We start from the raw sequence: 23,073 nt of genomic DNA on the forward strand, positions 1-23,073 counted from the left end.
AACTATCAAAAAGAGACCAAAAATAATAATTCAAAGATTTTTCTGAAGGTAAATTTAAGATCCACTCTTTTTTTTAATGACACTTTAACTTCAAAACAAATTCCTTTACAGTGTGGGAACTTGTCTGGTGAGGATTATGATGGACGAACCCCACTGCATGTGGCATCTTGTGAGGGTCACTATGAAGTTGTATCATACTTGCTGAGCCGTGGAGCCACTGTTTATGCCAAAGATCAGTATGGTAACACCTCTGAAGAATGCAGTGAAACACAGGTACGCTTAACTTTTGGGGCAAATAAACAATAAACTACAAGTCACAATCGTTGAAATCTAACCCATTGAATGATGGGCATTTGTGGATTTCATTTGTTCATTTCACAAAAGTCAAAATTCAGCACAAACCTTTCTTGAATGTTCACGTAAGTGCTATTAAAGATGATGGGCAGAAGACCAGGTGACTTATGACTGCAGATGGTGTAAAGATTGAGTACTGCAGTTTACCTTGTTTCACTGCCTCAGTTGAGATATCCTGCTTTCTCCATGACATGGGTGCATGAGTCGGCATTCCCCTCAAATACACCACGCTTGGTGAAGGAGTACAGGTCATGTAGAGCAGGTTCAGTTGCTAGAAGAAGTCAGAAGTCACATGACTCTAGGTTACAGTCCAGCAGGTTTATTTGAAATCCATGTACATCTCACGTAGGAGACTTCTACTGCCTTCCGAAGACACACAAAGCCAATAACCTGGACATTTCATGGTATCAGGCAATGGGACCCTGAGTGAGAACCTCTCTGGCTATGTTGAGGGCATTTTGAAACCCAATGTACAAGGAACCCCCAGTTTCTGTTGTGACACTGCAGATTTTTACAGAAACTCAGCACCCATAGACCAGTCAAACCAGGATTACTCCTCATCACAATGGATATTTTGATACTTAACACCAGCATTGTCATGACAGCAGTATTGCTGCAACAGCCTCAGTACTCTATGCCAACAACTGCCAATTTCTAAGCGCCATCCCAGAACTCATCCGCTTCATCCCCAAGCACACCTTTAACAACTAGTTCTTCATCCAGATACACGGAACAGACATGGAGACCAAATTTGCACCCCTATATGATCCCACTTACCATGGACTACTCTTCAGAATCAGATTCATTCTTGGACATCTCCATCAAGGACAGACTTCAGTACCTTACTCTACCACAAGCCTAGGGATAACCTCGCGATGCTGCACTTCTCTAGTTTTCACCCTAAATATATTCAAGAAGCCATTCCCTCGCTAGTATGACAGCTCATTCAGCTAACTCCGCTTTCATGCACACACAGTTGCCCTCATTTACGTATAAAATATTAATCTTAGATGTAACCTTTTATAAACAAAATGCAAAGTTCAATCATATTATGGTCACTGCCACTTCTCCTTTACTCATTTATTAATCATATTACATTACACAACATCTAACGGATGTAAGTTTGCTCGCTGAGCTGGAAGGTTCGTTTTCGGACATTTCGTCACCATTCTAGGTAACGTCAGTGAGCCTCTGGTTTAACACTGGTGTTGTGTCTCGCTTTCTATTTGTGTTTGGGTTTCCTTGGGTTGGTGATGTCACTTCCTGTTCTTTTTCTCAGAAGGTGGTAGATGGGCTCCAAATCAATGTGTTTGTTGATGGAGCTCCGGTTGAAATGCCATGCTTCCAGGAATTCCTGGAAGCATGGCATTCCAACCGGAACTCCATCAACAAACACATTGATTTGGAGCCCATCTACCACCTTCTGAGAAAAAGAACAGGAAATGACATCACCAACACGGGGAATGACATCGCCAATCCAAGGAAACCCAAACACATAAATAGAAAGTTGTACATAACACTAGCGTTAAATCGGAGGCTCACTGTTACCTAGAATGGTGACGAAATGTCTGAAAATGAACCTTCCAGCTCAGCGAGCAAACTTACATCCAGAACCTCAACCTGAACTACAAATCTTCTCAAAACCCACCAACAAAGTCTCTAATATAGCCTGAGATAACAAGGTGTGGAGCTGGATGAACACAGCAGGCCAAGCAGCATCATAGGAGCAGGAAAGCTGACATTTCGGGTCTGGACCCTTGTTCAGAAAATCTAATATAGCCTGCTGTCTGGACAGTTCCAGAATGCACTGCTCCAAGAAACTATCTCAAAGGCATTCTTTGAAATCCTCATCAAGGCCTCTACTGCCAATGTGATTTTTTTTCTAGTTTACATGTATATGAAACTCTCTATGATTACTGCTGTCTCTCCATCACAAACACCCTATACTACTTGTTTACTTTGTCCCACATTGTGGTGACATTATCCTACTTACTGTCCCCTTTACCTTCAGCGACATGTCGTCATTTTCCTTAGTCAAGGATATGGAATCAGTAGTTCTTACCCACAATTGCTATTAACTTTAACTTTTTGTTCTTTTGTTGATAAGGTAAAACAGAATGATGTAAAGAGGAACATGCCTTTCTTCAGGCTTTCTCCTCTCTTTCCAAATATTGCTATTCAGCAATTCCCTGTGCAGGCTTGGAGAGCTGAAGGGCCTGTTCCTGTGCTGTAATTTTCTTTGTTCTTTGTTCTTTGTTCCCTTCCTTATTGAACTCATATTCCCAACTAGAAGTGTAATAAATTTTATACTGCAAATGCATCCAGTGCTCTTTTTTTCAAAATCAAATCTTCTCCAGAGGTTTAACAAATCTTTCTCTTTAAAATACAATTGCAAAAAATGCAGGATACCAGCAGAGACATGGCGAAGGCTGGAAAGCCCTAAGTGTGAAATGCGGCGGTGGAAAGGAAGTTGGACTCTCAACTTTTTTTCTCCTTCTCTTATTCTACGTTAATGTGAATAGCACCATGTATGCACAGCAAAGGTGCACACTGTTCATTGTATTTTACATTTTTAAAATCAAATCTTTACATTTTACATCTTAAATTGCTTTAAAAAAGGAAAACTCTGATTTTAAACCTTTGCGGCCATATCCAATCACGGGAAAGGCTTTGGGAGTAAACCCTGAGGATAAATCCAGAGCCAGAGTCCCTACGGCAGTCCGATGTTATATCCAACCTCGTTCTGGCAACTCCTGCGATGACACTGGTGCCAAGTAGTATCGGCCCCTGCCCTTCCCTTGGACCACACTGGTGTTGTGGAGAGGGGAGATGTGCTACATGGGCAACTGCTGATCTCTCATAAAAACCCTGCCCAGGCCTGTGCCCTGGAGAAGACACTCCAGCGTTGCATCACCGCGGCAGCAAAACACAAAGCAGCAGTCTACCGGTTATAAGCCGCACTTGATTGGCGTCGAGCAAGGCGCCAGGAGTTGCTTTCGACAGAGGGACAGGCCATCATGCCTCACTGGACAGCTACCACTCGCCTCAAGCTGGGCAGCCCCCAGTCAATTAGGTGCTGCCCCACAGCAGTCCACCTGCTGCACTGAGTGGGTGGGGCCTAGGGATACAAGTATCCTGAATCGCGGACTGTAAACACTGCACCAAGTAAAACAACAAGGAAAGAAGCCACCATTCAGACTTGGATGCTGGAACGTACGGACCATGACAACTGGTCTATCAGATGACCTTTGAGAGATCAGTGTCCCCCGCAAGACAGCAGTGATTAACAACAAACTGCTACGACTCCAAGTGGACATTGCAGCGCTTCAAGAGACAAGGCTCCCAGAATCGGGGACCTTATGTGAGAGAGACTATACCTTCAGGCAGGGGAAAGGCATAGACAAGACCAGAGAGCATGGTGTCGGCTTTGCTGTGAAGAACTCGCTGTTGAAGTTAGTGGAACCCAGCAAGGATGGATCGGAGCAGATCCTCTCACTTCGACTGCACACCACTAATGGGCCTGTCAACCTTTATCAGTGCTTATGCCCCAACAAGATGCAAAGGAGGAGTTTTATGATCAGCTTTCAAGGAAAATACAGGCGATCCCAAATCGGGAACAGTTGCTGCTACTTGGCGACTTCAATGCCAGAGTGGGTGCCGACCACGACTCCCGGCCAGGCTGTCTGGGATGGTATGGGATCAGCAACGTGAATGAAAATGGACAAAGACTGCTCGAGCTTTGCATGCTCCATGAACTATGTGTCACCAACACCTACTTCCAGGCCAAATCTCAGCACAAAGTTTCATGACGATGTTCCCGCTCCAAACACTGGCACCAGCTAGACCTGATCCTCTCAAGATGCAGCCACCTGAAAAATGTGCTCATGACTTGGACCTTTCAGAGTGCCGACTGACACAGATCACTCCCTGGTTTGCTGCAAACTCAGGCTCCAACCAAAGAAGATGCACTACGCCGAGCCTGCAGGCAAGCAGCGTATCAATGCTATTATGACCCAACATTCAGACAAACTGGCAGCATTCACCAAGTTACTGGAGGACACCCTCCTTGCAGACCCACCAGAAGGAGCTGCACAGCAGAGATGGGACTCTCTCGAAAGGGACACTATCCACAGCACTACGTTGAAAACATTTGGGAAGAAGTGGAGCAAGACACGGGACTGGTTTGAAGCAAACGCGAATGTGACAGTTGAGGCAAAGCGTGTTGCACTGTTGAAACACAAACACCAACCTACCCAGGTAACACTGCAAGCACTGAGGACAGCAAGAAACAATGCACAGAAGGCAGCCAGACGCTGTGCAAATGGCTACAACTATGTGAAAGCATCCAGTTGTCATTTGACACCGGTAACATACATAAAACAGTACAGCACAGAACAGGCCCTTCAGCCCACGATGTTGTGCTGACCATTGATCCTCATGTATGCACCCTCAAATTTGTGACCATATGCATGTCCAGCAGTCTCTTAAATGTCCCCAATGACCTTGCTTCCACAACTGCTGCTGGCAACGCATTCCATGCTCTCACAACTCTGTGTAAAGAACCCACCTCTGACGTCCCCTCTATACTTTCCTCCAACCAGCTTAAAACTATGACCCCTCATGTTAGCCTTTTCTGCCCTGGGAAATAGTCTCTGGCTATCAACTCTATCTATGCCTCTCATTATCTTGTTTACCTCAATTAGGTCCCCTCTCCTCCTCCTTTTCTCCAATGAAAAAAGTGCGAGCTCAGTCAACCTCTCTTCATAAGATAAGCCCTCCAGTCCAGGCAGCATCCTGGTAAACCTCCTCTGAACCCTCTCCAAAGCATCCACATCTTTCCTATAATAGGGAGACCAGAACTGGACGCAGTATTCCAAGTGCGGTTTAACCAATTTTTTTTTTTAGAGCTGCATCAAGATCTCACGACTCTTAAACTCAATCCCCCATTAATGAAAGCCAAAACACCATATGCTTTCTTAACAACCCTGTCCACTTGGGTGGCCATTTTAAGGGATCTATGTATCTGCACACCAAGATCCCTCTGTTCCTCCACACTGCCAAGAATCCTATCCTTAATCCTGTACTCAGCTTTCAAATTTGACCTTCCAAAATGCATCACCTCACATTTATCCAGATTGAACTCTATCTGCCACCTCTCAGCCCATCTCTGCATCCTGTCAATGTCCCGCTGCAGCCTACAACAGCCCTCTATACTGTCAACGACACCACCAACCTTTGTGTCGTCTGCAAACTTGCTGACCCATCCTTCAATCCCCTCATCCAAGTCAGTAATAAAAATTACAAACAGTAGAGGCCCAAGGACAGAGCCCTGTGGAACACCACTCACCACTGACTTCCAGGCAGAATATTTTCCTTCCACTACCACTTGCTGCCTTCTGTTGGCCAGCCAATTCTGTATCCAGACAGCTAAGTTCCCCTGTATCCCATTCCTCCTGACCTTCTGAATGAGCCTACCATGGGGAACCTTATCAAATGCCTTGCTGAAGTCCATATACACCACATCCACAGCTCGACCCTCATCAACTTTTGTAGTCACATCCTCAAAGAACTCTAAGGTTTGTGAGGCATGACCTGCCCCTCACAAAGCCGTGTTGACTGCATGGAATGTATGAGGGGATCAAGAAAGCCATTGGTCCAACCCAGAGCAAGACAGCTCCACTAAAATCCAGGACAGGCAAGATCATCAAAGACAAAAGCAAGCAGATGGAGAGATGGGTAGAGCATTACTCCGAACTCTCTACTCCAGGGAAATCAACATCTCGGACAATGTGTTAGGCACCGTGGAATGCCTCCTGGTCATGGAGGAGCTGGACGCATTGCCGACTGCTGACGAGCTGAGCAGAGCCATCGACAGCTTACCCACTGGGAAAGCATCCCACCAGAGGTCAAGTGTGCAAAGGGAGTTCTGCTTAGCCACCTGTTGGAACTGCTGTGCTAGTGCTGGGAAGAGGGAATGGTGCCGCAAGACGTGAGACACTGCAACGTTGTCACCCTCTATAAGAACAAAGTGGACAGAAGCGACTAACAACTACAGAGGAATCTCGTTGCTGAGCAGTGTTGGGAAGGTCTTCGCCCGCGTGGTCCTGAACAGACTACAGAAAATCGCCAAAAGGGTATACCCTGAATCATCTGTGCGGTTTCGGGTCATAATGCTCCTCAACCAACATGACCTTCTCCCGACAGCTACAAGAGAAATGCTGAGAGCAAAGACAACCACTCTGCATCACCTATCATCGAACTCACGAAGGCATTCGACCTTGTGAGCAGAGAAGGCTTGTTCAAAATCCTCGTCAGGATTGGCTGTCTTCTGAGACTCCTCAGAATAGTCCAATCACTTCACGCGGATATGAAAGGCATCATTCAATTTGACGGCTCTTCGGAGGCTTTCAACATCCGCAGCAGTGTTAAGTAGGGCTGTGTGCTTGCCCCCACCCTGTTCAGCATCTTCTTAGCACTCGTGCTGAAATACGCATTTGGAACATTAACTGATGGTGTCTACCTCCACACCAGATCGGACAGAAGGCTGTTCAGTCTGTCCTGGCTGAAGGCAAAATCCAAGGTTTGTGAAGTACTCATTAGACATGTTGTTTGCAGATGATGCAGCGTTGGCATCACACTCTGAAGAGCAACTACAGCGCCTGATGGACAACCTCTCAAGAGCCTGCCAGGAATTCAGCATGACCATTAGCCTGAAGAAGACCAATGTGCTGAGTCAAGGTGTTGAGCACCACCCTGTTATCACCATCAACAACTACGAGCTAGAGGTAGTCCGCAAATTCACATACCTCAGCTCCACCGTTACAGACAGCCTCTCTCTGGACTACAAGAACATAGAACATAGAACAATACAGCACAGAACAGGCCCTTGCGCCGACTGTGAACTAAGCTAAGACCCTCCCCCAACACTATCCCAATATTATCCATTATATAGGCGGATCGGACGAGCAGCTTCCACATTTGCTAGGGAGAACAAAACGCTGACTACCAACACCAAGATTGCAGTCTATAGCGCGTGCATCCTCAGCACACTGCTTTTACGGCAGTGAGACCTGGAGCCTCTACCCCAAACAAGAGCGGCGTCTCAATGCTTTCCACCTTTGCAGTCTGAGATGCATTCTAGACATCAAGCGGACCGACCAAGTCACCAACACCGAAGTCCTCACCAGCGCCCAGGTACCCAGCCTCTTCACCCTACACCAACAATGCCGCCTCCGCTGGTTGGGTCACATACATCGGATGCTGGACGGGAGGATCCCGAAAGATGTGCGGTATGGGGAATTGGCCATTGGCAAGAGAGCACAAGGATGATCTCCTCTTCGTTTCAAGGACGTCTGCAAAAGGAACATGAAGTCAATGGACCTGAACGTCGAGGGATGGGAAGACGTCGCAAACAATCGCTCACGCTGGAGACTGGATCTACGCAAAGGGCTGGTGCGAGGAGAGGAGAAACTGAGGCTCGCCGTTGAGGAAAAGCATCCTTGACAGAAAGAAAGCAACATGGCAACACTGGAGGAGAGTGTCTTCAAATGCAGTCGCTGCAACCGAGACTGTCACTCCCATGTGGGCCCGTACAGCCACAACAGACATTGCACTATCACCAGCAGCTGAATCAAAACTCTTCAAGCGCAGATACATGGTCCCTCGAGACTGACGGATGCCACAACAACAAAAAAATTCAGACTTGCATTTGAGATTCTTATCCTGAGTTCTGGCACCCTGCTAGTCATCGAACTGAAACGTGGAATTACTTGCTGTAACATGTTTTCATGTACTCCCTAGTGTCAGGGATATTATGCAAATGGCAGTTGGCACAGGCAAAGGAAAATATTTCATATTGACTCTGCAAGTTGGTGAGTTATTGAATAGGAACATGAAGGGGAGGAGGAAAATGACAACATTGGGAGACAAATAAATAACTACTTGAAAATTACATTCAGCTATACATGTGATATGGAATGAACACTATGAAAGATCTTCCCTTCTTACTCATTTTTTTCAGTAGAAAATATGTCATTTCCTCAAATCAATTTATGAGATGGAGTTTACTGTAGATAAATGCAAGGTATTGCATTTTGGTAAGATGAACAAGGGCAGGACTTACACAGTTAATGGTAGGACTCTGAAGACTGCTGTTGAACAGAGTGGGAGTCCAAGTACATAATTCTTTGAATGTTGCCTCACAGGTAGCTTGGTAAAGGTGGTGTCTGGCATGCTTGCCTTCATTGCTCAGACCACTGACATTACATTGTGGTTGTAAAGGTCTTTTGCTGAGGCTACTTTTGTAATAGTGTGCGCAGTTCTGGTTGCCCTACTTTTGGACAGATATTGTGAAATTGGAGACGGTGTAGAAAAGATTTACAAGGCTGTTACTGGGACTGGAGGGTTTGAGTTTATAAGAGAGGCTAGCTAGTTTGTGACTTTTTGAGGGTTGGCCTTATAGAGACTGCTAAAATCAGGAGCGTTATAGATATGATGAATAGCCAAGGTCTTTTCCCTAGGGTGGGGAGTTCAAAACTAGGGGGCAAAATGTTAAGGTGATAGGAGAAACATTTTAAAAAGAATGAGGGGTAACTTTTTCACATAAGGTGGTTTGTTTATGGAATGAGCTGCCAGAGGAAGTAGTGGGTGCAGATACAGTTACAACACTTAAAAGAAAGTTCGACAGTGCACAGTACATGATAGTGATCCAGCGAGCTCAGTGCTGGTTCCTAGAGGTGAACAGAAACCCTGACATTCCTGCTTACATCTGTCAGCCAGGACTCCCTAGTTGGATCAATCGGGGAACTAATTTTCTGAGCTCGATTTGGCTAACCTCATTCCAATCATTACACTAGTGTGGATCCAACAGCACCTGAATAATAGGTATGATACAATCACAGAGCTTTTCAAGTTTATGGAGGGCAACATGTAGAAGACCAGATAGGAATATTATGGGAATAATCAATTCTGGAGGTAATGCAGTTGTGAGGTACAAAAAATATTGCAGTATGCTAACAACATAGCAGGAATTGCAGAATCAGAAGAAGCCCTATAAATGATCATAAATAAAGTCAGATCAATAAGTTTAAAATGCACATCAGAAAGTCAAACAATAGTAACTGGAAGGAATATACTACTAGAGTGAAGATTGAAGTGGATAGTGTCAATTCAATATGTTTGTTTATTGAACAATGATAACAGAAGATGGTGGATGCAATGCAAAAGTCAGAAGTAGGGCAGAAATGGACAAAAATTTTATCAAGATGAATGTTGAAGAGGTAACAAGAAAACTCAAGTTGGTTTAAAAAAAGCAAAAATCTCAATTACACGTTTCTATTGAAACAATTTGATAGTTTCAATTTGATTTTTTTTCTTATTCTAAGCTAAATACCACCTTTTATATTGATTTTACTCACTTCTTAATTTCTAACAACTGTGAATGAGACCAACTTAATGTTCCAAGTTTGATAAGGATCAGCCCTGCGATGCAACTTCTGTTTTTTTTCCTTGCTAATTACTACAATTTTCTTTTTGCAGGCACACTGAAGTCATCAGGTTATTGCGGCAGACTGGTGCCCATTTCTCAAAAGATGAGCTTGCAGATGTAGGCACCAGGTTGTGCAGGTAAGATTCTAATTTGCCATGTACCTGAGAAACCTGATCTACGTACATTACTCAGTGTGGAAACCAAACCATCATAACATTATGCCTTTTGTTTTTGTTTACGGTTCTATGACTTGTGGTTCCCTAAAATTGAAGTTGTTTTGTTTATTTTTCTATTTTTGAGGGTGCATGGAGAAATTTAATGTCTTCTTATAGGTTTAGTTTTATAAAGTAAATATACAAACATGCAACACACTTAAAAGGAATAATCTCCAATATTCCTAACAAATAAGGAATTGTTTTTCCTCTCCCTGGTCAGATCAGAACACAAAAGGTCAAATTGCTGGTCGTTCAGATTCAAGGAGAATTGACATTAAATGCAAGTGTGTAATAACTTGGTTTTTGTACCACATTAAATAACTTTTTTAAAAAAGGGCTGTTTTTACTCTAATTAATTCCTTCTGTGAGCTCTCCATTTCAGCATTAACTTCAACAGGCCATATAGAATGCACTCTTTTCCAAAATGTACGAGGGAATGGCCTAATCATTATAACAATAGCTCATGTATCAAGTTGCTGAATGTCATTTTCAATTGTCACAGAAGTATCTGATATTTTCTGACTTTTCTGAAAAATGTGTAGTGTGTAGGACAGAAGGTTGACTGTTAACTGTCGATTTCTCATTTGAACATTGGAGACTGGGAGTTGAGAAATGGACATTGGGTGGCACCTCTGCCATCTCATAGGTTCCTAAATCCCTAGATACATCTTAAAGGGAGGCAACCTGAATGTATGACTCCTCAATCAAATCAAGGTAAATGCTCAAATATTCATACTCAGAATGGAATTTTCATGTGCACAGACCATGCACTATGTACCTTCTGATTTGCGTCAATCAATGAGCAGCCTAATTAATTTGCAGTTTTTGATAGCAACACCAGTGGCCATTTAGGAAATACTTATAAGCGACCAGGGGATCAACAGTGCCCCTGTTAGCTCCAGAAAAATCACATGACATATCAATGGTCCATGTTGGATCATTGAAATTCAATCCTGGGTTTGTTACCATGAATCAAAAGTGGAAGCTTCCAAGGCAAATACTCACTGCTTTGCCAGTTGCATAATTGGAAGAGTTGGAATGAGTATCTTGACTTAGTTTGAGGGAGTTATGGATTTGCTGACCTCTGGTAAGTAAGATTTAGGTAATTATACGGTAGAACTTCCACTTGCTGAAAAAATGTTCTTGATCAGAGTCAATTTTCCTATCTATTATTTGCATCATTTGATATCTTTTTCGTCACCAGTAGGTGTTCTCTATGTGATAATGGGAACTGCAGATGCTGGAGAATCTAAGATAACAAAGTGTGGAGCTGGATGAACACAGGAGGCCAAGCAGCATCTGAGGAGCACAAAAGCTGACGTTTCAGGCCTAGACCCTTCTTCTAGGCCAGAAACGTCAGCTTTTGTGCTCCTCAGATGCTGCTTGGCCTGCTGTGTTCATCCAGCTCCACACTTTGTTATCTTGGTGTTCTGTCTATAACTGAATAGAAGTACAAATTGCAATTGGCTACAGAGGCCTGTTAAACTTTTTACAAGGCAGGTCCTCTCTGAAGTTTTGCTAAAGATTTTTCTCACTTAAATATAGAACCATTGCATTTGTAATCAGCTGCTCTCTGTGCAATTACACAGACTTTTTAGTTTAAAAAATGAAATGTCATACTAACTTTGGACGCTAGAGTTTGCAATGATAAAGTGTTGCTGTTGATTTTTTTTCCACTCATCTTATTTTAGTTAAAATATGCCCATAAATACATAGATTATTTTGAGAAATCAAGGGATGTATAAATTGCAGTGATGTGCGAGAGTGACTCTAATTATTTTCATACTGCCACTCATGTTTCTAACGAAACATTGGCAGTGGGTAGATGCTGGAGACTGCTTACCATTTTCAGTATGTTATTTTGGTTGTTGTGTTGTTGGTTGCATGTGAGACTGTTGCACTAGGATTACTCAATGTTTCTGGTTGTGGTATTGTTCTGCTTTGGCATATGGTTTGTTGCATATAATTGGCATTCATAGTCATAGCGTCACAGAGTTGTACAGCACAGAAACAGACCCTTCTGTTCAACTTATCAATGACAATCAGATGCCCTAAATTAATCTCCTCCTATTTGCCAGCAAATGACCCACATCCCTCTAATCCCTTCCTATTCATGAACCCATCTTTTAAAAGTTGTAATTATACCAGTATCCAACACTTCCTCTGGCGCCTTACTCCCTTCTGCGTGAAAATGTTGCTCCTTAGGTCCCTTTTAAATCTTTCCCCTCACCTTAAACCTAGTTTTGGGGCTCTAGTTTTGGACTCCCCTACTCTGCGGAATAAACTTTGGCTATCTACCATATCCATGCCTCTCATGATTTTATGTACCTCTAGGTTCTCAACCTCAGCCTCCAATGCTCCAGGGAAAATAGCCCCAGCCTATTCAGTCTTTCGCAGAAGTTCTAACCTTCCAACCCCAGCAACATCCTACTAAGCCACTTCTGCACCCTTTCAAATTTAACAACATCTTTCCCACAGCAGGGAGACCAGAACTGGATGCAGAATTCCAGAAATAGCCTGACCAATGTCCTGTAGAGTCGCAACATGACATCTCAACTCCTATACTCCATATACTCAAACACAAATGTACCAAATGCCGCCTTCACTGCTCTGTGTATCTGCGACTCCACTTTCAAAGAACAATGAATCTGCACCCTAAGATCTCTTTGTTCTGCAACATCCATAAGACTATTCATAAGTGATATAATCAGTTCTGGATATCTGTTGACAACTTCTGCAATTCATGAACCTTCTGTTGGGTGCTGTATTTTATCTTTACGTGGATGTTCAGATTAGGTATTAGTCATGGGCACATTTTATTTCCTCCTGTTTTTTAAATTAATGCATTTGGTGCTGTTGGGAGTATCAATGAATAATAAGTGGGGAGAGTTGTCTTGCAGTTCTAAGCTGAACATCATTCCATGGATCCAATCTGGAATTAAAGAAATTTACAACTTTGGTAGTATATATAATCAGTTAAACTGTTCCATACAATCTGTCAGCTGATTATCTGCACTGTAGAGTTAGATGTTGTTAATGTGGGGTTTCTAATCATCTGACTGCTTGTGAACTGCAGTGCTTGTATTTGTCTTAACAACACTGTGGCTGTGACCAAGGATGGGTCCTGCATGCTAGTAGGCCTGCCAATACCACATCAGTGACATCCTCAACATAAACACCTGGGCTGACCAGGGTAAATTATTGAAGTAATGCTTGAGTTAATGGATACCAGGGATGACCCATTGTCTGTGCTGAGTTTAGCAATGGCTGTTTGAGCTATTGCTCACCCAGTTGGTCCCATTTAGATACTTCCCTGCTTCAACTTTACTGTCTCAGCAATGACACACAGGATATGGTGGCTGTGTGCTGAGTCGTTGCATTTTTAGCAGGTTGAAATAGACCATAATGCTGGAATGTGCCATTCGTGTGGATGTGAAATCTTCACTTCAGCACCAATTAAGTGGACAAATGACTGGCAAGCACCAGACCCTTGGCCTCAAGCAACTCCCCTCTATGAACCATCTTCTGAAACTACCCTTTTAGCTATTTGTTCAACGACATGGGTGTGGCCATCTGTGTTATGTCACTTGATGACTTTGTGGATTTCAGGTACCAACATTATACATCTTATTCTGACCCCTAATATTCTGAATTCAGAGGAACACCCTCAGTCCAATCAGCCTTGCAATTGTTCAGGGTTTTTCTTCCCAATATTTATCTCTGCCCTCTTGGACAGATACCATCTTACAATATGTGGGTTAATTTGTGTGATGCTAACTGTCCACTCATCGATGCGGCTGTTCCAATCAAAAGGTGTGGTGAGCTGAAGGGGATGGCCCACAGGCAGGACTGGGTCTCCTCCAAAGAAGACACTGTGGAGAGTAACCCACAAAGGAGTACGAGGTGCTATTATAAGTGTAAAGCAGCTCTGGAAGGTACTTAGACTACTTCTGCTGGCAAGGTGCTCATGATAGTCATGCAGAGTATGTTTTAATCATTTGCACTGTAACCTATCCTATGAATGATAGGGGTGGTGTTGCTATGCCACAGATCTTGGAAAATTTTTGGAGGATCTTGCTGTCAAAGTTGTGCCTTTGATCACTGTGCATCCAATATGGGATACCAAACAGACAAACCTTTCATGCATTAACAATTTGTCTGTAGTTGAGGACTTTTGGACATGGGTCAGAATGTCTGCTTGAACTTGAAGAATATAGAACAGAGAACTGTACAGCACATGAGTGGGCCCTTAAAATTAAACTAATCCCTCTCTACCCTTGGTCCATATCTCTCCATTCCTTGCATATTCATGTGCTTATCTGGAAGTCTCTTAAATGTTCCTATTGTATCTGCCTCCACCACCTACTCTGGCAGCGCATTTCACACTCCTAACACACTGTGTAAAAAAAAAATTGCCCCTCACATCTCCTTTGAACTCCACCCCACCAATCTTAAAAGCACACTCCCTAGTTTTAGGCACTTTGATTGTGGGAAAGAGTCTGACCATCAATCCTATTTTATATCAAGTCTCCCCTCAGTCTTTGCCACTCCAGAGAAAACAATCTGCATTTCTCTAGCCACTCTTCATAGGTAATACCCTCTAATCCAGTCAGCATCCTGTTAAACCTCTTCTATGCCCTCTCCAAAGCCTCCATATCCTTCCTGTAATGTGAGAACCAGAACTGAATGCAGTACTCTAATTGTGGCCAAATCAAAGACTTGTAAAGCTGCAACATGACGACCTGAATCTTGTACTCCATTCCCCAACCAATAAAGGCAGCTATGCCATATGCCGCCTTCATCACCCTTTACTAATAGCATCTAATTGGGAGCTATGGACTTCAACCTCAAGATCCTGCTGTACATCAATGCTGTACAGGGCCCTGCCATTAACTATATATTTTTTCCTTAACATTTGATCACCCAAAGTACAGCATCTCTCATGTGCCTGGATTGAACTCCATCTGCCATTTCTCTGTAACTGACCTTAGGTGGCACGGTGGCTCAGTGGTTAGCACTGCAGCCTCACAGCGCCAGGGACCCGGGTTCGATTCCAGCCTCGGGCGACTGTCTGTATGGAGTTTGCACATTCTCCCCATGTCTGCGTGGATTTCCTCCAGGTGCTCTGGTTTCCTCCCACAGTTCAAAGATGTGCAGGCTAGGTGGATTGGCCATGCTAAATTGCCCGTAGTGTTCAGGGGTGTGTGGGTTATAATGGGTCTGGGTGGGATGCTTTGAAGGGCGGTGTGGACTTGCTGGGCCGAAGGGCCTGTTTCCACACTGTAGGGAATCTAATCTAAAACTGATCTATATCCCGCTGTATCCTTTGACAACCTTCTACACTATACATAACTCCTCCGATCTTTGTATCATCTGTGAACTTATTAACTCACCCATCTAAATTTTCATCCAAGTCATTCATACATATCATAAACAACAGCAGTTCCAATACAGAACGTCAAGGAACACCACTAGTCACAGACTTCCAGCCTAAAAAATAATTTTTCACCAATTCATTCTACTTTCAATGGGCAAGCCAATCCTGAATCTACGCGGCCAAGTCACTATGGATCCCATACACCCTCATCTTCTAGGCGAGCCTACTATGAGGGACCTTGTCGAAAGCCTTACTAAAATCCATGTAGACAACAGCCACTGCTCTACCCTCATCGATCACCTTCGTCACCTCCTCAAAAAATTTAATCAAGTTAGTAAGACTGACCTGCCCTGCACAAGCCATGCTGACTGTCCTTAATTAGGCCATGCTCTTCCAAATGCATGCAAATCCTAGCTGTCCAATAGCTTTCTATCACTGATGTAAGGCATACTAGTCTGTAGTTTCATACATTACCCTATTTCCCTTCTCGAATGAATTAATCACAGTTACTCACCAGTCCTTTTGGGACTTCTCCAGTCGCTAGTTACAATAAAGACCTTGTTCAAGGCCCTAGCAATTTCCTCTCTTGCCTCTCTCAATAACCTGGGGTAGGTACTATTGGTCCTGGAAACTTATCCACTTTAATGCTCTTCAAAAGACCCAACCCCAGTTCTTTCTTGATCTCAAAATGCCCTAGCATATTGGCATGCTCCACACAAATCTCACTTCTTCTCCATGTCCTTCTCCTGGGTAAATACTGACATTTAGGATTTCACCCATATCCTCTGCCACCAAACACAAGTCCTCTCCTTTATCCTTGAGGGGTCCTACTTTCTCCCTAGTTATCCTTTTTTGTTTTTAATAGATGTATAGAATGGGATTCTCTTTAAACCTATTTGCCAAGGTCATTTCAAGGCTCTTTCTTGCCCTAAATCCTTGCTTGGGTTCTTTCTTGTTTCCTTTATATTCCTCACAGGCCCTGTCCAATTTTTGCTTCCTATTTCTTATGCAGGCGTCATTTTTCCTTTTGATTAAATTCATAACCTCTCTTGCTATCCAAGGGCACCTTTTATCTTGCCATCCTTCTCCTTGTTCCTTTCTCGAACATGCCGATCCTGAACTCTTATCAACAGGTCTTTAGACAATTCCCACACATCAAATATGGACTTGCCTGATAATAGCTGCTCCCAATTAACACTTCCCAGCTCCTGGATATCACTGATTTAATTTGCCCTCCCTCAATTTAGTACTTTGCCACGTGGTTCTGACTTCTCCTTATTTGTAGCTATCTTAAAACTTAAGGAATTGTGATCACTGATTAGTAATACAACTCCAAACCTATTTAATTTCCTTTCTATTTCATCTAAACAAACTCTGGAATGTTCAGCAGCGAGTGCTGCCCCTCTCCAAATCAAGTCTCTGTAATAGCTAGAACATTATAGACCTACATACTGATCCAGGCTGAAGCTCATCTACCTTACCTACGATATTACTTGCGTTGAAATAAATGCACTTCAGCACTTTTTAGTACCATCACATTCATTTACCTGTCTCTGCCTGTCATTTGTCTGATTTACTGGTTCTAATATCTACCTTCCCCTCAATCCTTCCACTTGCTGACCTGCTGTTCTGGATCCCAGTCCTCTGTCACTCTAGTTTAAATCCTCTCGTAGCACTATTGAATCTTCCTGTGAGGATGTCGGTTTCCCTTCAGTTTTATATTCAATCCATTCCCTCTTGTACAGGTGACCCTCTTCCCAGAGGTCCCAATGACCCTACCCCCTACACCAGCTCCTTAGCCACATATTCATCTCTAGCTTTCTATTCCTTGCCTCAGTAGTACTTGCCACTGGTAATATCCCAGAGATTACTACCCTCGGTGCTGCTTTTCAGTTTCTTTCTTAGCTTCCTCTACTCACTCCACAAGACCTCGTCCCTCATTCTACCTACGTTGTTGGTACCAATGTGCACAATGATCATTCGCTACTCACCTTGCCCCTTAAGAATTTCATGCAACCGCTCAGAGCATCCAACTGAACAACATGTTGTGAGGTGCAGCTGGTCACACATCCTCCAGACGTAGTCATCAGCGACATTAGACTGCTCCCTGATATCCCACATCTGGCAGGAGGAGCACATCACTACCCCAACTGCCACCTCTATCCATTTACATTAAGAAGATTAAAGAATCTTATCTTGCTTACCTTACTCACTGAAGCCCAGTATTCTCCTAAGCCTGCAGTTATACCAACTAGCAGCACTAACTGCACATCTGTGAGTGCGAGAATTTGCTCAGGCCTGTAACTTCTGTGGTCAAGGACTGGAAAAATCTATTGCAAGAACTTCTAGAGGACTCTTGGCGATCAGAGATCCTACACTGAGCTGAAGTACTTCAGCCAAAGCAGGGAAGTAACATCTCTCTCAATGGTATAGTAGTCATCAATATCAGCAGCCATCCTGGGTCAGTAACACCACACTCTCTGGTTAAGGCAGTCCTCTTTTCTGACACTTGGTGTCCTGCGTGATCATGAACTACCACCCACATTTGAAACTTGAGGCTGTCAGGAAGGATGCATTACTTCATTTCTCCTCTATTGTCATAAACTGACTGATGGAGTCAATCTTCCTTATTGATCATCTTGCAGCGCCTCAGTTTCTACACTGGTTAGATTCCCTTATTAGATAGCTCTGAGTTGGTGAATGTTTGGCTTTTCAGTAATGATCCAGTCTACTGCTGTCCCTGTCAATCAGCTGAAGATGTCTGTGATGCCTTTTTGAGTTGGAACGCAATGGTGAAAGCACACTGGCTTGGCCCTTGTTTGGATTTCATTCATCAGTGAATCAGTGACAATTCTGGATCTAAGTCTGAATATTGAAGGAAATCTGGATTAAATTCTATCTTTGACTTTGGAGTGGACATAGTGTCAGGCACAGCCAGCTCCAGCTTCATGGGTAGGTTTCCTCCCATGACCAGTTTACCAACTGAGAGCATCAGATTTTGTATTAGTTTTCCCTCACTTCTTTTTTTATTGGATCTGTAATCAAAACATACAAGTTCAGGACTCCACTGTGTCTCTTTTGCTCCCAGCTTGGCAGATGTTTGAAAGTATCTGAATGATTGTTGTTGATAAACAGTTCAAAATCTGCACCAATCAGAATGTCTCTAAACCTCTGAAATAGCCCATCTCAAAGCTAGCCGTTTGAGTTTCAGACTGGAGTAATTGTCCATATTCCTCTCATTCAGCTTAACACTCCAACTGGCCGGAGTGATACCCTTTTATTTCTGGCCTTCTGTGAGATCATCGCTTCAAGGTCCAAGAAATGGTACGAAAGGAAGATGTAAACCTGGGTAGCCAAGAACAGCTGATGTGATGAGTTTCTACTTGAAGGTGCAAAATGAGTCTTCACGAGGTGTTGGACGCCAAATTGTCATGTTCAAGAAAGTCATTCCTTATGTATTATTTCCCAACAATTCTTGCAGCATTCTGAATTCCTCTACATATCGTGGAATGTAGGATCTAACTGCCCTTCATAAACCAGCTAGTCAAAGGAACCCACACACTTCCCCCTCCATCATCTTAAGCCAGGACATTACCTCTACTCCAATTTTCCCATCATCAGGAGTAAAGTCTTGCTTTGTGTGGACATGTGTGTGTTTAGCCAGAAAAGTTGGCACTTCCCTGGTTTGACTTTCAAGTTAAACGGCAACAAGTGGGCTAAGACAATGTCTCATCTTGCAGAGGTCTTCTTGATTGTCAAGCTGAAGATTAATATGTCATCCAGATACACCAAGATGGACTGTAAATTAATGTTTCCTAAAACTTTACTCACCTAATATATGTAGGTGGCAGGGGCATTATGGTACCCAAAAGGCATTCTTATATATTTGTAAGGTTTCCTGTTGCCTGTTCAGTATGCCATCTTTTTAATGCCTTGTTCAGGGATGTGGAGCTGTTGTAACCATGGAATGAAATAAACTGCAAAAACACTCATTCCAAGGTAGGGTGGTCAGCATCCTTATGAGTCTTTGCATTGAGTACGCTGTAATCAGCACAGATCCTCAGTTTTCCATCTTTGTTCCTTAGGAGTAGGGAGGAGGTATACATACTTCATGACCTTACTCCAAAGATTTCTGCAAGTACTCTAGGACTAAGATTGTTTTTTTAGTATTAACTTACTGAATTGTGGCATTTTTATTCAACTATTGAATTGTACTAGAATATTTTTATTGACTGACTTTTGTTTCAGTAATTATCTGCTTTTCTGGTGCTTTCAACAATGGAACTAAGGATGTTTTATCATTTCCAGACCTGTAGGTGGTCTGTGAATAGAATGGCAGAATGTCAAAATTGAGCTTCCCAATACTGTACTACGATAGGTGAAAGATAGATAGGTGCTGTGGGCTTGACTTTCATAACTGCGTTTGTTTTGTGACATACAATATTAAGAAAAATACTTCAAAATGACATGGTGCTTTGCACAAGGCTCACAACATAACCATGATAACATTCAGTGACTTCTAGGATTTCCTCCCATTGATGGGTGGGATCCAGCAGTACTGGATGATCATCCTCATTCACAATCCTGTGGCTTACCAGGTCACAATATTCAATGTCATCACCTTTATTGAAAAATCATCTCATAGTTAGCAAGAGGAGAAAGAAGTTGCTTCCTCTAGGTCTTCTCTGACTCACCAACCTCCATCTTTGAAATGAGGTTAGAGGTGGTTCCTCCAATCAGTCCAAAGTTCACAACAGTAGGAGGTTTAAAGAGACCTATAGCCTTTCTTGGTTGGAGGTAAACATTTTTGTTGCTGAAGTTGGCAGTTTGCAAGGTACCCTAACCTTCTATCCCATCGTGATTACACTAATTGGGAGCTCTGCTACATATGGAACGTAGTGTTCCAACAAGGTCTGATATTGACAAATTGGAGATAGGTGGCACAAACCTTTTAAGAACAGTGATGGTACAGGTGGAGAAAAGAACAGCTAAATTCCCTGCTACTTGAGCAGTTCCAAAGGCCCGTACAGTTTGGTGCACGAGTACAGGGACCAAGCTGAAAGATATCACCTGCCGAGCTCATAATATGCTGCTCATAGCTATCACCACATGTGTTTTCCAAGGATACTACTTGATATGTTTAACCTCGCCACCATGGGTATTCTTAACTTCCTTCCCTCCCCTGGAGTATCAATCAAGGCATGAACTGCCAGAAACCCCAGGCAAAGAGAGCACAATGGAGCCGTGATAGGGGATATTTAAACCCATGTGAAGCAGAAACCAAACTGAAGGAACAAATATCGATCAGCTCACACTTCTCAGCCAGATATTCTTGGAAAAACTGATGAGTAACAGTTGACACCCTTGCTCCTATGTGCATGATGCTCTTGCCTTGCTTAATTTTATGCTTACTCTAAGGAAAGTCTCTATTGTTCTGCATTAGACTTAAGCCTCTCCTTGAATGAGCTTGTCCTTCCTCCTGGCTCTGTTTAACACCTGGTGAGAAAGGATGGTCTATGTGCCCAATAATAGTGATGGCGGTGATTGTTGGAAGCTGTCTCATTTGAAGTGCCTGGTCCTGTCAAAATTCCAACATGTCTTTGGAACATCCCTTGGCAGACTGGCTGTGAGGCTTACCAAGGAAATAGAACAGCAAGAACTAGATCTATGTTTGCTTAAAACATTCAGTTCCACTTGTCTCTTCAGCCTGAGGTGGATATTCTTGTCTGCATTAACAGTCACATCAACAAGGTTTCCTCTTTCCTGGTCTTAAGAGTCCAATCTTTCCTCATGATCTGAATGATGTGATCTGCTCCTCCAAAGAAAGATAATTGGAGCCTCCAATAAGCCTGTTCAACTTTATTTACATGTTCCTATCCTTCACTATTTCTGCTCGGAAGTCCTTCAGGATCTTGTCTCTGGTCGAGCAGAAGGAGGGGATCCAGGAGAATGATCATGTCAAACAACTTCACCAGTTCCACGGACAGGGCAACTAGATCACTTCAGCTTTTTTAATCACAAACCATTGCTGTAATTGGGCCTGGCTATTACTGTTTCCAGAAAACTTTGTCGGTACCTTGAAGATCTGCCATGGTGTACTTTAAAATTCTGTAGATTTACCCAGTATTTCTTGATGAGTTTTCACGCTCATGTATTTAATCACAAAACCCATCCATTTGCTTATATGGAGACCCCTGGATGCCATGAACAGCTGTGCACCCTCAATCACATATGAGGTCCTGTCCCAAATCTTTCCAACTTCCTACTCATTGGCAAGTAGAATATCTGACCAGGAGTACTGCTTTCTTCCCTCATAGCAGCAAGGAATGCACATGGGCAGGCCCTGTCTGGGTTTGCTCTGAAGGTCCATTTCTCTCTGCAAAGACCAAAGCCTTTGATTCAGGAGCATCTTTAGCTTCTCTCGTGGATGTTGCTATTTTCATCTCCTCCACCATCCACTCCATCTCAGCCAGGCTCCCCTCAAACTCATCTGCATGAATTGATGCCTGGACTGTAGAAATCCTGCAAAATTCACAAGAAATATAACGTGCATGGGGGTGACTCCCTCCCAAATGCAGTTTTCCACCCTCACACACTCTCGAACATATACTTTTGTCTTCCTCCCAACCTCAAGACATCTCTCTCGCGCTCTCTCTGTCCTTCAGGGGCTACCACCTGTACATAAAGTACAGAATGTCATCTTCACTTGCCAACTCGGAGCCTCGTATCGCAGCCCACTCAGCAAACATCCTATTCTTTGCATTTCCTGGCCTGTGGACTCAACTGCTGCTCCCAGTGTCCAGGCCTCAGGCTGAATAAAGGACCTTCACACATGAGTTTATTAGTTGCTAAGTAGCCTCTTACTGGATAGCATCTCCTAGTAGAATTTTCGACATGTATTTACCTGTATTTGGGGCACAGATCATGGGCCAGATTGGACTCTTCGATGGATCACATTAAGGCCACCTGTTGGTCAAGTAGGATCTAGAAGGACTAAGGGAGCAGATGCAGAGGAGCATCACCATTTGCAATTATGCAGCCAGGTTGCACACCATCCTGACTTGGGAGAATAGCATCATTTCTTCACTGATGCTCTGTCCTGTAAATTCCTTCCTGAAAGCATGTGGGCATTTACATTCCAAGACTGACAGACGTTCAAAAACAACAGATCGCCATGGCCTTCTGCAGGGCAATTGATGATGTGCAATAAGGCTGGGCTAGCCACTAATATCTATATCCCATGATCAAATTAAAAACATCTGAAGCTGGATTTCAGGCATTTTAATACTTTTAGTAGGTGAAGTTACTCGGGTTTCACAAGTGTCCATGTAATAACTAATGCTGTTTTTACAGATGATATCAGAAAGCACAGCATGTAAGTGAACAATGATTGTGTCCAAAGGTAGATACTTGGAAGGCACCATAGATAATGCTACAGGAGGAGGAATGGAAGATATTGCAATTACTCGTACACCACATAGCACAATGACAGCAGATACTCACGTGACTTGGCCGATGTTGCCTCTGATGATGCAGGTAAGGATGCTCTGAGGCATGGGATATTGGTGAGACTATGCAGATGCTGCAACAATGGATAAGTGAACATTGCAATGATCACCGGACAGGGGTGTTCCCTCCAG

The 23,073-nt window shown here is 43.3% G+C and overlaps 1 pseudogene; it reads left to right on the plus strand.

Annotated features, from left to right (window-relative positions):
- Nucleotides 1-23,073, plus strand: part of LOC125455545 (60 kDa lysophospholipase-like) — an 80,730-nt pseudogene that overhangs the window by 43,160 nt on the left and 14,497 nt on the right.

Source organism: Stegostoma tigrinum, chromosome 10 (genome assembly GCF_030684315.1).
Source record: "Stegostoma tigrinum isolate sSteTig4 chromosome 10, sSteTig4.hap1, whole genome shotgun sequence".
In the NCBI taxonomy this organism is placed as follows: Eukaryota; Metazoa; Chordata; class Chondrichthyes; order Orectolobiformes; family Stegostomatidae; genus Stegostoma; species Stegostoma tigrinum.